Source organism: Metopolophium dirhodum, chromosome 2 (genome assembly GCF_019925205.1).
Source record: "Metopolophium dirhodum isolate CAU chromosome 2, ASM1992520v1, whole genome shotgun sequence".
In the NCBI taxonomy this organism is placed as follows: Eukaryota; Metazoa; Arthropoda; class Insecta; order Hemiptera; family Aphididae; genus Metopolophium; species Metopolophium dirhodum.
The window spans coordinates 1,559,014-1,573,657 of record NC_083561.1 but is presented as its reverse complement, the minus strand read 5'-3'; positions in this window follow the sequence as shown (position 1 = coordinate 1,573,657).

The following is a 14,644-nucleotide window of genomic DNA, read 5'->3' as shown; positions in this document are numbered from 1 at the left end:
TATTTATAATTATTCGAGTTAACGTATCTGTTGTCTAATTGTTTATATAACAATATTGTTACTAGAACAATTAAAAAAATGGTTAAAACAATATTATACTACAATTTATCTACATATAATACTACACATATTGTATACGTATAATGTATATTATAATGTCGTATGTACCCACCGTGGTTAATATTTCTATGGACATGACTTTAATTTAAATTAGAGATTTTTGAAAGTAAGGGACATCGACTCATCGTTATAATGGACATTCTACGATTTATTTTTTTTACACTTTCGATACCTAACACGCTCGGTACCCACTCAACGTGTATGAGCATTGCGCATGTCCTTAAAAATATTATTTTCTTTTCGAGCTAGCTGTAACAGTTTTGAATTCAAAACAGACCTAGTTTTTTTCCAAAACGCGTACCTGTATTACAAATTACAATGTCTCCCTCCTTTTGAAAATATCCTATTTAAGTCGAAGGTCGTCTCACAAAAATATTATTACGGTACGAATGAGTATATGTGTATAATATAATAACATGGTTTGTGTATACGATCTCGAGAGAAGTTAAAGAGTGCACCTATGTAAAGGTGGCTTCGGAACTTCATCCCCTACGGCCTTATAAACTAAAATTACAGCGGACGACCACGACTCGTCTCAACCCAAACCAATACGACGGACTGTTATTATATAGAGGGAGTAATAATATGTATGTGTCGTCGGTTATGGAAGCCGAGAAAACAACTTCCGACGATTCGGCTGCAGCTGTATATAAAATATATAGCTGGTCGAGTCAACACATAGGTACCTAGGTGTTTCGAGTAGTCAACGATTTTTCAAATGTCGACTCACGAGTGTCAATATTATGTTTGGAAATAATTATAAAATTATTCCGATACACCTTGTATATGCATGTTACGTAATAATATTATATTGGAAGTTCAAACTTGAAAAATAATTATCAATGTATCTATTTCGGAACGCACATATAGGTATAGGTACATGCAATTAACCTGCCTACTAAATATATATTATACAATTCTCTTTTATTAGAGATTATTCAAGACGAGGTATTTGTTTTTGAAACTTTAAAGTTACCCATTATGTTTGCAACTAGGACAAAAAATCGATGTCGGTACAAAAGTTATAGGTTGCTTTTTAGTATTTTTGAGTCAAAAATATATTTATATTCTACGGATATTATACCATTACTAATAAGATTGCGTTTCTCCAACACGCCCCCGTTGTAATTTTGGGTTTAATTTTTAAATTACACACGTATATAATATATATATATATATAGGTATATATTGTATTGAAGCCCATTGGTTAGGTTAGGTTAATATACCTATAACGCCTGCGGAAAAAAGCCGTGACACCATCGACGGATGTAGTTTTTTCAAACATCTGTGACGACTGCAGCCACTATATATATTATTGTATTATTGTATTGCAATATAACATTATATTATTCGTTTTGCGGTGGTTATTTGTGCCCGGGTTCCGACGTTTGCGACACGCGTGCAAAGTGCAATAAAACGGCGCCACGGATAAGGATATTATTACATATAGGTAGGTAAAAATAAAAATAATGCGCCATAGACGTCTATAATATAATAATAATATACCGTAGCCGGGCGGCCTCGGTGATATTATGTCGCCGCACGGAGACCTGCACGTTGCAGTTTTGGACCGAGTTTAAGGCTTCTGCAGCAGTCTTATACATTATCATGTTTGTACGAATAACATATTATAATGATAATATGTAGATAATGATAAAAATGGGTAGGCAAGCGGGCGAGGTTCGGTTGTATTATATACGTCATCACCGATGATGTCCAACACGATCGCCGATGCCGTATGGCTGCTTATATTGGACGATCTACTCGTTTGTTATTATTGTTACAGGTCCTAAGTGCGGTCGGATGTATGTTACCTATACGCGTGTATGAATAAATATAATATATACAGGGTGATTTACCACACATGCTCACACCGTTTTTGTTCATCGTTACAATGTAATCATTCAAAATTTGGTTTTTGGAATTCTTAAAATTCTAAAACCTATACTTAAAGATATTTTTAAGTCTCGAGATTTTCATTGCTACTTAAATAGTGTCCCGTGGAGTGTACAAACTTCGGGTTTTCAAATGAAAACCGCTCTTTTTACTAATAATTATTTATTGGATAATTTTTCTGAAAATGTGGACGTATCCAATTCAAAATTCGAACGAGTAGTTTTTGAGTTATTTGACTTTGTGAACCGAGGATAATTAATAAAGAAGTCCATGACATAGTAGTTTTGGAAGATATGGTGATTTGAACATTTTAGTATTTCATATTAATCGATATACATTTATAGTTTTTAAAAATAATCCAAGGATATGGTCTATTGAACATGTATTTATTGGTTTATAGATTTTCCCATATCACATATATTTTTTACAGTTGTGTACCTACAACCATTTTAAGTACTATTATATCCTTAATTCAAACATTTTAATAATATTGAGAAATTACGCTCGTTCGAATTTCGATAAGCGAAGTTTGTAATTTTAAAAACAGAATTGTTTATCATCACAGGACATTACTTAAATAGGTACTTGGTAGCAAAAATCTCAAACATTTGAAAATATGGTCATTCAGCAGTCTTGTTAAGAATACTTTTCAAATGTATTCAGAATACGTATTTAAATACTTGGTGTAATTTGTATTTAAAATGCGTATTCAAATACTTTCTTTTAAAAGTATTCAAAATACTTACACAAATACTTTTTTTTAAGTCCAATAAATGAATAATCAATAATTAAATCAATTCAATAACAAGCCGACTAACCAATACTACTCAGGCCATGAAGTACTATTATTGAATAGTTTAAAGAGCCAACCAATTTCTCTTATGTCTCTTACTCCATCTATTGTGCTTATTGTAAAACTATTTTATACAGATTGTACAAATTAAAATAAATATGATAAAAAAAAAGTTCAATAACATAAATATCAAAACTTGTATTTAAATTATAAACTACCACCACAGTACCACCCATTAAATAAGAAGAAAGATATTTAAAGGATCAAGATAAATGCCAATCCAACCAGTGGTGGTCAGTGTCTTGTACTCTTGTATGCCATGGTATAATATGGGAGTGAGGAGTCGACAGGGGTTTAAGTGTTTAGTCATTATGTTATCTGCTTGTATTTTGGCGAAACCTTATTTATAAATATTATCAGAAGTTAGAAAAATTTTAAAACAATATTGTAGAAACAAAATTTAAAATAGCACATTCCAAAATATTAGTAATTTATTAGAATTTGGATTAGACCACGGGAATGAAAAAAAGTATTTAGTATTCTAGAATAAAAATACAAATGAAAAGTATTTTTTAAGTATTTAAATAACATTGGTCAAAAAGTATTTGAAATACAAAAAAAGTATTTAAATACAAGTATTCGAATATACTTGACAAGACTGTCTTTCAGTATACTTGACGATTACAAAAATCACTACTAGATAATACATTAATTTTTAGAGGAGAAAATGGGACTGACCATCATGCTTGGTGAATCAACTCGTACCCATACATAACATCGTATGTGTTGGTTTTGTACATAATAATATAACACTATATGAAAACAGAAAAATACGCCATAACCGTGTATAGCGGCGTATAGGCCACGCGATTTTCCAAGAACCTCGGCGCAGTGAGAATCGTAATTTATAACGTCCATAGTAATAAAAAAAACCACGGTAGGTATAAAAACTGAGGTCTCGCTGATTTAACATCGACAGCACAGTCATTAACTCATCATCGCAATAATAATAATAATAATAATAATAATATCTGGGCTAATGCGCGACGGACAACGGCCGACATGCATTCCGCACACTCGCAGGCCGCCACCACATTTAGGTACCTCCCCTGCAGCGGGTTCACGAAAATAATATTGTTAGCATTACCATCGCCTGTGCACCGATTTATCATATTATTATACACCTGCAGGGATAATAATTATATTATTATTATATGGATCATGCCTATCATTGCATATATATTATTGTGTTACTGCCCACGAAATGAATTCCGTTATTACTATACGCGGCAGAGTTATACATATTATACGCTGTACATCATAATTAAACACATCGCCGCAAAAAAAGTTTCAAATCTTTGACAACTCCCGAACTGTATAATATTATTCTATAATATCATAATTATTGTCTGTTTTTAATTTTAAAAGTTCATCGTACAATATTGACACGGACGTATGCGAGGATATAGTTCAAGTACCTATTAATTATTTTATTTGATTATTTCAGAGGTCGTATTTCGACTACCTATACTAATAAGTATAGTAATATTATTTGAAGTGACACGGTAAATGAAATACAATTTAAATGTAAATAGTTTTTATAATATTATGTAAATTATACTGTACCTAGGCACATAATACGTATATTATATTAGTACATTATATTAGCTACAGTGACAAAGATAAAAAAAATTTAACGTGAGAATATAAATTAAAAACAAATATATCAAAGTTTTAAATTGGTAAAAATAGATTATTATTATGTATACTCTGATGTCATGTATGTATGTCCAGGTTTTTATATTTTGACCTTTAGAATGAAAAATAAACGTTTTACATTTTCAGAGTTTCGCCAATCGAAGACATTTATACCTAGCTACAGCAGTTTTTCCACGGAAAACGTGAATGTACATAATAATATATTATTCGGCAGTAAATTAACTTATGGTGTCTGTTGTTGGTTTAAGTAGAATGGTCGATTTCGGGGGTAAATTATGCACTGCATGCGCCCACCTGCAGAGCATAAAATTGCGATTTTTTTTCATAAACTTCACGATGTTATAACGCTGAGGAATAATAATAAGTATATTGTCTAATGTTTATGTAATTATGTACACAGGTATTATGTGTACAGCGAGAAACGATTACTTTTCAGCGTTTTTTTTCAGACAAGTAATTCATCCGCATTCGATTATTATTTTATGATATTTACATCTGGCCGCGGCCTTCAGAGAAGATTAATCTAATCGGCGCGCGATTATATTGTATATTATATATATACGTATGTACATATAGGCACTCTTCGCGAGCCACTGAATGAAAATATAATTGCAAAATAATATAGTCATTCCTATACGTATATATATATATTTATTTGAAATGTTATTAACAAAGTGAACATTAATCTGCTGGTAACAGAATTAAAAAAAAAATCCAACTTATAGCTGGTAAATTTGTCTACGACTTTGTCTATACTCTATACACGCTATTACATATTTTTATCATCACTAATTACACGGCTCCATTTATCATTTTGTAAATTACACACACACACACATATATATATTATTTTTTATATGTATACAATCCCAAATTTTGTATTATAGAGCTCTAATATACAGTGTTTATGATGGCATATTACGCCGAAACGTCAAAAACAAATTCGATTGGACAAAACCGCTAAAAGAGTGGAAAAAAAGTAACCGCGGCGACTACCACGGTAGCTGTATATATAATGTCTATATGAGGCGCATTTTAATTGACATCAATCAGGTTGCATATAATTACTCGACAATAATTGGATTATTCTGTCGGACAAAGGTATAATTTCGAAATAAAAAATAACGAGACGACGTTTATATTTTGATCTAATCAATCTCGAGATTAGTGTGGGAACGAGTTTTTGAGAAAAGCATTTTTCATAGGGGGTTTTTTTTCTCCTTATGTTCTCTCTTCGGATTCGTGCGACCGCATAGATTTACAAGTAAGCGTACAACATAATTTCTAGTTGTATTCCGGTGCACTGCGCGCGTATTATCCCGAGAGTTATCATCGGGTACTCGTATATCTAATATATATATATATAATATAAGTAGATACCTAATAACGGTAAACATATATAAATACACGAACCGTTCCGAATGACATTTTAGTCTAAACCGTTTTTTCTATACATACATATACATATATATAGGGTACATAGATGTGTAGGTATCTATATACACTGCATTGCGACTGTATATACGCGGCCGACTCGAGAAACACACATAATATAATACATATATATATATATAATACTATAATATTATATTATTCTCGTATTACAAAAAGAAATCCCCGAGAGAAATTTATTATTTTCATTATTATCATTACTGTATAGGTATTAGGTACTTACAAGTGTACGCCATACTCTATAATATAGATATAGGAAAAATGAATGGGAAATAAATACGTAATATTATATAAGTATCAAGTACCTACACGATCATACATTAGTATCCTAAAGTTGAGTACGACTAAACTGCACGATATGGCGCAATAATTCAATTTCGGGGGGGGGGGGGGGGGGGGGGGAGAATAATGAATGAGAATGATGTTTTTTTTTGCTGGACGATTATATCTGTACTTTTTTTTTTGTATCATCGACGACGCTGTCGGAACTGCTTAAGCATTATATCGACAGTGCCGAATTATATCTGTACTGGACCAGGATTCTTAGCAGTAGTTACTTTATCACACGAATCGATTTCGTTATTAAAATAATCATTTATTCCTGAGCGTGCATACCGCGTACATTGTATAATATGATAGTATCATATATACCTGAAATAGCTGCAAAAGCCGCGAAGACGTCTCGGAGACTTAAACGAATGTGCGCGTTATATAATATTATATTTATAACACTATTGTGCCGGAAAATCTGACCAAGTTATTATTTTGCCATATCATCATCATATTATTATAATATACAAACGTCCCGTAATATTATATTATATGCATATTATGACGATCGGTATTTATGCACGTTCCATATGTACCTATACGGATGGGTACATAACCTAACCTATAATAATAATATATAATATATACCGGACACAGTGTGGCAATGCACATAATATGCAGTATATATATATAGGTTTTAATTTACGACGGGCGGGCGGCAGCCGAGCAGGCACGCATCATTACCTCTCCCTTATGCCGCATAGCGTAATACATATATACATACTGCATATATTTAATATTAAGTACACGCGCGTATAATGGGTACGAGAAAGTCAATTTTATTTTCATAAATGAGATTCGTTAATCGCACTTATCGCGTATTCGTGTATTATATTTAATATATATATTGTTACGGGCACGTATATTATGCGCATGTACACACACACACACACACACACACACATATTTATAAATAATAATGATTATATAGATCTGCGATATTATTCTTTATACTCATTCATTTTTTTAATAGACCCGCGGAGTGGGTATAGGCAGGAGGTACCTATATATATATATATATATATAGGTTGAAATGCATGTGCGGAATAAAAATTGGTTCGTTGCTGGTACGGCCGTGGCGCACGTATTAGAACGATTATACGAGATAGATTATAATGTACGGGACTTAGCCGCGTCCCATCGGTGGTAATTGGATTCCGAAGAGACACGCGGCCATCGCGAGCATATTATCTATATACACACGGAAATTAGCGAATATTTAGGTTTATAATATATATTATTTAATCGAGAAATGCCTGCAATTGGACCGCGGCGGCGGCGGCGGCGTCGATGACCAAGGCGACGACTTGTAGGTATATAGACTATAGTATATACTATATATTAATATAATATGATATAGCAAGTAGGTAACTCTATAATATTATATAGGCGGTATATTATAAATAACATTATAACGACGATTCGTGTTCGTACTTGAGTTATAAATTCGTCGGTGGTTCGAGGGATTAGTATATTATTATGGTCGCAGAAAAGTACATAAAAAAAATAACCGATACTAAAATTGTGTACGTTTATATTAAATTATATGAATAAAATAGTTAACTATACGTCATAATAAATCTAAACTCGCGTAAATAATGTTTCTCACGAGTTACGTACTATGTCTAATTAAGGAGCCAGATATTTTTTTTACTGCTGTTATAGACGCGTGTGTGATCACTAGTTACTCCGGGTAAATGCGAGTAATAGGCGCGCTACGGGACTCGGTGTAATTGAAAATTTTGATCGTAACATTATTTTGATAACGTCCGCTCAAAGACAAATTTTAAATTGCTAATTTTATTGACGTACATAGTGAAGCGTAATAGTTATACCACTATACGTACACTGTTATATTATATTACCGGCTGCATCGCGCTTAAGGTACCTGTTGCTATAATGTAAAATGCAAAACGCGTTCCCGTTCGATAAGCCATTAAATTCGTGCGAAACGTTTTCTGTGCAGCACGATATAAAGGGCACCAAAAACATTAAAATAACATAAATAGGTATATTATAATATAAAATTTAAAATGAAAAATTACCCCGAGGGGAGTTTTCTGAAATTAAAATAATCCCATCACGAGTATAAAATAATATAAATAAGGTTGCAGTCGTAGTATAATATATTTACGGAGAATATTATATGGGGTAGTTAGTATATTATGAGATTTAAGTATACAATGTTGTAATGTGAACGATATTATGAAGAAAGATGCGACGCGAAAAATAGGGTCTATAATATTATCTAAGTATAGGTGATATGAAATATGTTTTATAATTTTTTCATGTATAATAGGTTAAATACATACAATGAGTTTTAGTATATTAACATGGTTTGTAAATACCATAGTTGATATTATAATATAACAAAGTGATCGTTTGTCACGTTCCGACGTTCGCTATATAGGAACAACCGCAACATCTAAGCATTTTTATTCCACAGTTAAAATCATGAAGCATTATATTATATAGGGGGACTCAATATTGTTTCTATATTGAGGGAAAATAATGAGTCACTGTAGAAATTGAGTTGAGCTATGAGGAGGTTTTCTTTAAATTTGAAAAACATTGAAACTTATCGTAATCGGATATTTTCTATCACATTCATTATTTGTGAAATGTTTTTTTAGACGAACATACCTTACATACCGTTCAACAATTTTAAAACACTAACGCAACATTTTAAAGACATTACAGATACTGCAGGTACCCCCCCCCCCCCCCCATCTCTAAACAATTGTTATTTGTGTTCGAATTCGCAAACAGTTGTGTGTGCCTATTTATTTATTTATTTTATTTAATTTTATAAACATATGAATACGGGGCCCCCTGAGAAGACTCGTGACCTATAATAATATGTACCATTAGGTATATATAATGTGACGATGAGCTTATTTTAATGCGCCCCAACGAAATCGTTTTTGGTAAGACCTGACCAATTTATTCGCCCCGCTCACCTTATATACAATAATTAACGGTATAAAAACAAAACACTTACGTAACGTAACCTAACCTAACCTAAGGACATAGGGTTTTAGCGAAAGCTATATACGACGAACATATACGAATATATAATATAGTCGATATAGGTACCGCATAAAATATGCATTGATCACGATTCGCTGCCTACATAATATAATATATACACCCCACACAAAGAAAATTGTAATATGTCACAGTGTAAAATATATTCGTAGAGACGTTTATATTCCGTGTTTTACGTAATAATGCGCGAGAGACGATAATAATAATATTATTATTGTAACTGGCTGCAACAGTGTACTTATATATATGTACGTACATCTACCTATACATAAGAAGTTATATACTATTTAATATAATTTATTCCACGGGACGCGGTTTAAACGACTCATTTTTCTCGTACACCATTAGACATTTTAAGTTTTTTTTTTTTTTTTTTTTAATGACTGTTTTCATCATTTTTAATCTCACACACGACTTTTTTTTATACATTATATTTCCCATATGATGTAGTAGATACTGCGTTTATAACACTGCAGTGCAGTGTTTATGACGACGTCCCGATACAAATCCCAGATTATGTGCATATATATATATATTGCAAGTGCCTACATAATATATAATAATATTATATACTACACCTCCCAGACTCGATCACCCAGTCATATCATCAATATCTTTCCACGGATCCGACACTTGTGCGCATGTCATAATATAATACCTATATATGTATATATACATATTATATTAAAAGATTCGCAATATAGTCTTTCGCGCCATATATTATACATATTATATAGGTATTTATGTGTGTGTGTGTGTGTGTACTCTAATAATATTATTATAATTTATTATATTTATATTATACATACTTCTTCCACAGTACACTATGTGTACGACATATACTGTCAAAATAATAATCGTATATAACAATAGTAGTAACAATAATGACATTAATATATTATATACTTACGTCGACCGATTTTGAATGTTGTTGAACCACGGGCCACTGTGCAACGGTAAGTACCTATACAATGTAGTAGTTTAGTATCAAGTGGAACAAGTAGTATATAGTATAGTAGATTAGGTAGCAGTATTGGTAGTGGTTGAAATAGTAATAGTATTCCATAGCAGTATTATAGTAGTTTTCGATTGTGTTATCGATACGAGTTTTGCTTCCTGTTCGCCCCCGCGGTCAGCATTCTCGCGCGTCGTTCGAATATAATACCCATTTAATATTATTACTATATTGTACGATGTTATACATATTATTATATATCATATTTTACCAGTACAATGATCGGATCGATCGGTGTCGACTACGCTGTCCCGATAACACTTTATTCTTCAATCTCGAGATATTATATTATTATGTTTACCAAAACAAAAACAGCCCGTTTCACGCACGCGCACGAACCGGCCAATGTACGAGTCTTATTATTGTTATTGTTATTATTATTATTATTATTGTGTACGCTTCATTACGCGGAGCACGGTCGCACCTCAACGTATAATATATTATATAATATAACGTTTTTTTTTTCCCCCAATCCCCTTCCGTCCACATACACATCCATCTCCCATGCGCCGACCAAATATAATTAAAATAAATCGGTCTAGGTCGCGCGTCTTTTGTACGACCCCAGGGGTCCTCAAAAGATTATCGGGCCCGTTTTGGACGCATATAAGGTCCATGCGTCGCCAGCGGATCGTGTGAATCGTATCGTAAACACACACGCACAAAGGTATATGATTCTCGTGTCAAGATTAATAATATCAAAATTTCATCCGTCCCGTAAATACAATATGGCCGGTAGTTTGTATTAAATATTATTAGAGGTATGTTCGAATCGAAGGCACAAATCGAAATTATTTTACACACTGATCGTTTTAATCGTTTTTCTTCTTCTACCCTCGGACTATTGTTGTACCCACATACGTGAACCCACTCGATTGACACAATAAAATAGATTATTATTATTATTGTTATTGTTATGTTTTTTAGCCTTTAGGGACTTACAATAGGTACACGTTATCCGTATACGGAATACACAACACACAATTAAAATTGTAATGTAGCCCGTGCATGGAAGTAAAAATTAACACGCGTTTTGCAATACTTATATATTAATATTATTCAATATTGATTAGACTGTATATTATATTATTGTAATAATAACCTAAAGGCGGGTTCGTTATAATAATATTAATACAGCCATGTCGTTTTTAAATTCAAATATTCAAATATCGTCATAAATCTGTTATTGGTTTTGATTTTATACAGTTAATTTTATTGTTTATATTTAAAGATTATTAGATCATAATATGAACTGTTTGAGAGTTAAATTATTCATTCTCAAACTGCAGTTAAATTGATTAACCGATCGAGAAATACTGGTATTTTGGCACACGACACGGTCTTAACACATTATTAACGCGTATTGTAACAATGAAATTTAAATATTGGATTATTATTTATATTAAATACGATTACAAACCAATATTTTTTATTTTATTCACAAACCAGAAATTTAATACTTCTTGGTTTTTTTCAAGCAGATTATCAACAACTTTAAACCACCGTTATAATATCTGATAATACGATAATTTTCGACAAGAAAAATGAGACAAACTGTAAAAAATATGAGTAGAATTCTGTTCAAAAATATATGAATCATCATCTACTGTCTATATTTTTTTTATTAAAAACAAATTTTCATTCAAAATCGGTTGAAATATTTGATTTAACCTCTCGGTAGAAGAAATTTTTACGATATTTAGGACAAACGACGGATGTCAGTAAGGATATTCTTATTTACGGGTATGGCATACATAATCGAAAACTTATAATGTATGCACTCGAAGATGAAAAATTTAAGCGCGTACCACCATCATCAGAAGGGGTTGAAGGGTTCGAACACACTTATTTTCGTTTTTTTATTGACGTCCAACGTTCAGGCTATTACATCATAATGATATTATTGTTGCCATGGCTATACGGTTCGACTGAAGTGTTTGAAAAATCACACTTTCGTCGCATATCAGCAGCAGTATATATTATATTATTAAATATCAATTTTTATATGTATAAGAGCGATGACATGTTTTATAATATAGATGCATTGAAATTGTGTATTGACATGTTATACCTTTTGGCTTTCATTATAGTACCTATATATACCGAATAGTAATTATTATAAATTACAATATACTGCCGCAGGTATATAGATTTTATTCGGCAAGTGACACAGGTACTTAAAGATTACCATTCGAGTTCATAATAATATTATTGTAGGGGATGAGTATTTTGAATACGATCGTGTGATATTTTAAAATACCTGCGTATTATAAAATGTAATTCACCAAGCATGCTAACCCCATTTTTCTTCATCAATATTGAAGTAAGTAGGAATTCAATATCTGATTTTTGGAATTTTAGATTCTGAGCGGAGTGAGGGATCTAGTGGTTTTATAATGGTGTTTATTATTTTTTTTTTTTTATCCTGTATACAAAATGTCTACCAGGAGTGCTTCGATTTCAACATAATATAATATCTGATCTCTTAGCAAATTGGATCAAGATGGTACTTTTAACAGATCATTTTTCGATTTTCTCAATAGTTATTTAATGCCTAGGTAAAAACTACCGACGAATTATGAAAAACCGCTAAAAATGGGATTTTAATTTCTTACACTATGTTTATCGCCATAGCAACGAATAACAAATTATAATATTATAATGTTAGTTCAACTTAAAGACTATATTCTATACTAATATATAAAGCTGTAGAGTTTGTTTGAATGCGCTAATCTCAGAAACTACTGGTTTGAATTGAAAAATTATTTTTTTGTTGAATAGTCTATTCATCGGAAAAGGCTATAGGCTATATAACACTACGCTACGACAAATTAATAGAAGCCTGAGGAAGTGCTCGAACAGGGGTTTCGAGATTTACGGTGGAAATATTTGTTTATATAAATGGTCGCTATTGGTTATAGAAGAAATAATTAATAGATAAAGTATTTATTATTTTTCGGTTGCCATTGGTTAATCGGGCAGATCAGGTACAAGCATGCATCAAATCGAATTTTCGCACATTGCCTACCAGGGTGGCTGATATGCACTTACTGCAGTGAGTTACACCAAAAAGGAGTTGAACAATATATTTTTTAAGAGTTATCATTTTTTACGGGCCATGAATTGCACAAGAGCAACTAGTATCTTATATATATAGATAATAATAATAATAATTTAATATTTTTGTGTAATCAATAGCAACCATTTAAATAAACAAAACAAAATAAATGTATTATAATTACACAATCACGCATTTTCTACGTACGACTTTGTTTTATTGTGCCGATATTTTCATTAACAATACCATACCACGACCAAGACGATCAAATACTTCACGACAAAGCCGTATGCAACTAGGATTCAATTATATATATAACAAATGTTTGATGTGAAGATTAGACCTCTGTGAAGAAGATAGGCTAATTTAAAAAAGGGTTAAATTTGTTTTTATTGTTTACTTTTTACTTTTTAAAAAATCTCAAAAATGTTAAAATATGGTCTTTAAGTATATATATTTAAAAAGTTTAAAAATCATAAATAAAATAAATGTATTATTAAATGAAAAATGGGGAAGAGCATGCTTAGTGAATCATACTGTATAACACTCATGCACCGGAACTAACCATTAAATATAGTACTTACTATAAATTGTTTAATACTATAATAATTATATATTATTTATGTATAGTCAGCTGAGTTCATTGTTTCGAATAACAAGCTCTTGCTCACAATTATCTAAATGGCCACAGCACACACGACAATGCGCACAACGTAATTTAAGTGACCACAGATACTAATATATTAAATAATATAATAATCATACTTGTTAAGACGTATTTAAATAGATTTCAAGTACTTATTTTTCTATTTTGTACTTTCAAGCAATTCTGTATTTACCTACAAAACCTTGAAGAACAATGACGCTGGTAATATGTTTTATAATAATTATGTTTCTTAAATTTAAATAACTTATGACTTATGAGTAATACCCAAGTAAAATATATAACATCTTTATATTTCTTCTGTCAGTGTGTATATATGACTGACCTCCTCCTAAACGGCTGGACCGATTTTGATGACATTTTTTGTGTGTGCTTGAGTGGGTCCTTGAATGGTTTAAATTTACAATTGGGCCCGTTAGGCCCAATCCGGAGATCCAGGGACCCGGAGCCCCAACCCTGTTCTCAAACAGGGATTTTGAAATTTACGATGGACATTTTTGTTTATAAATGGTTGTTACTTGTTATTGGTTACATGAGACATAATTTGTA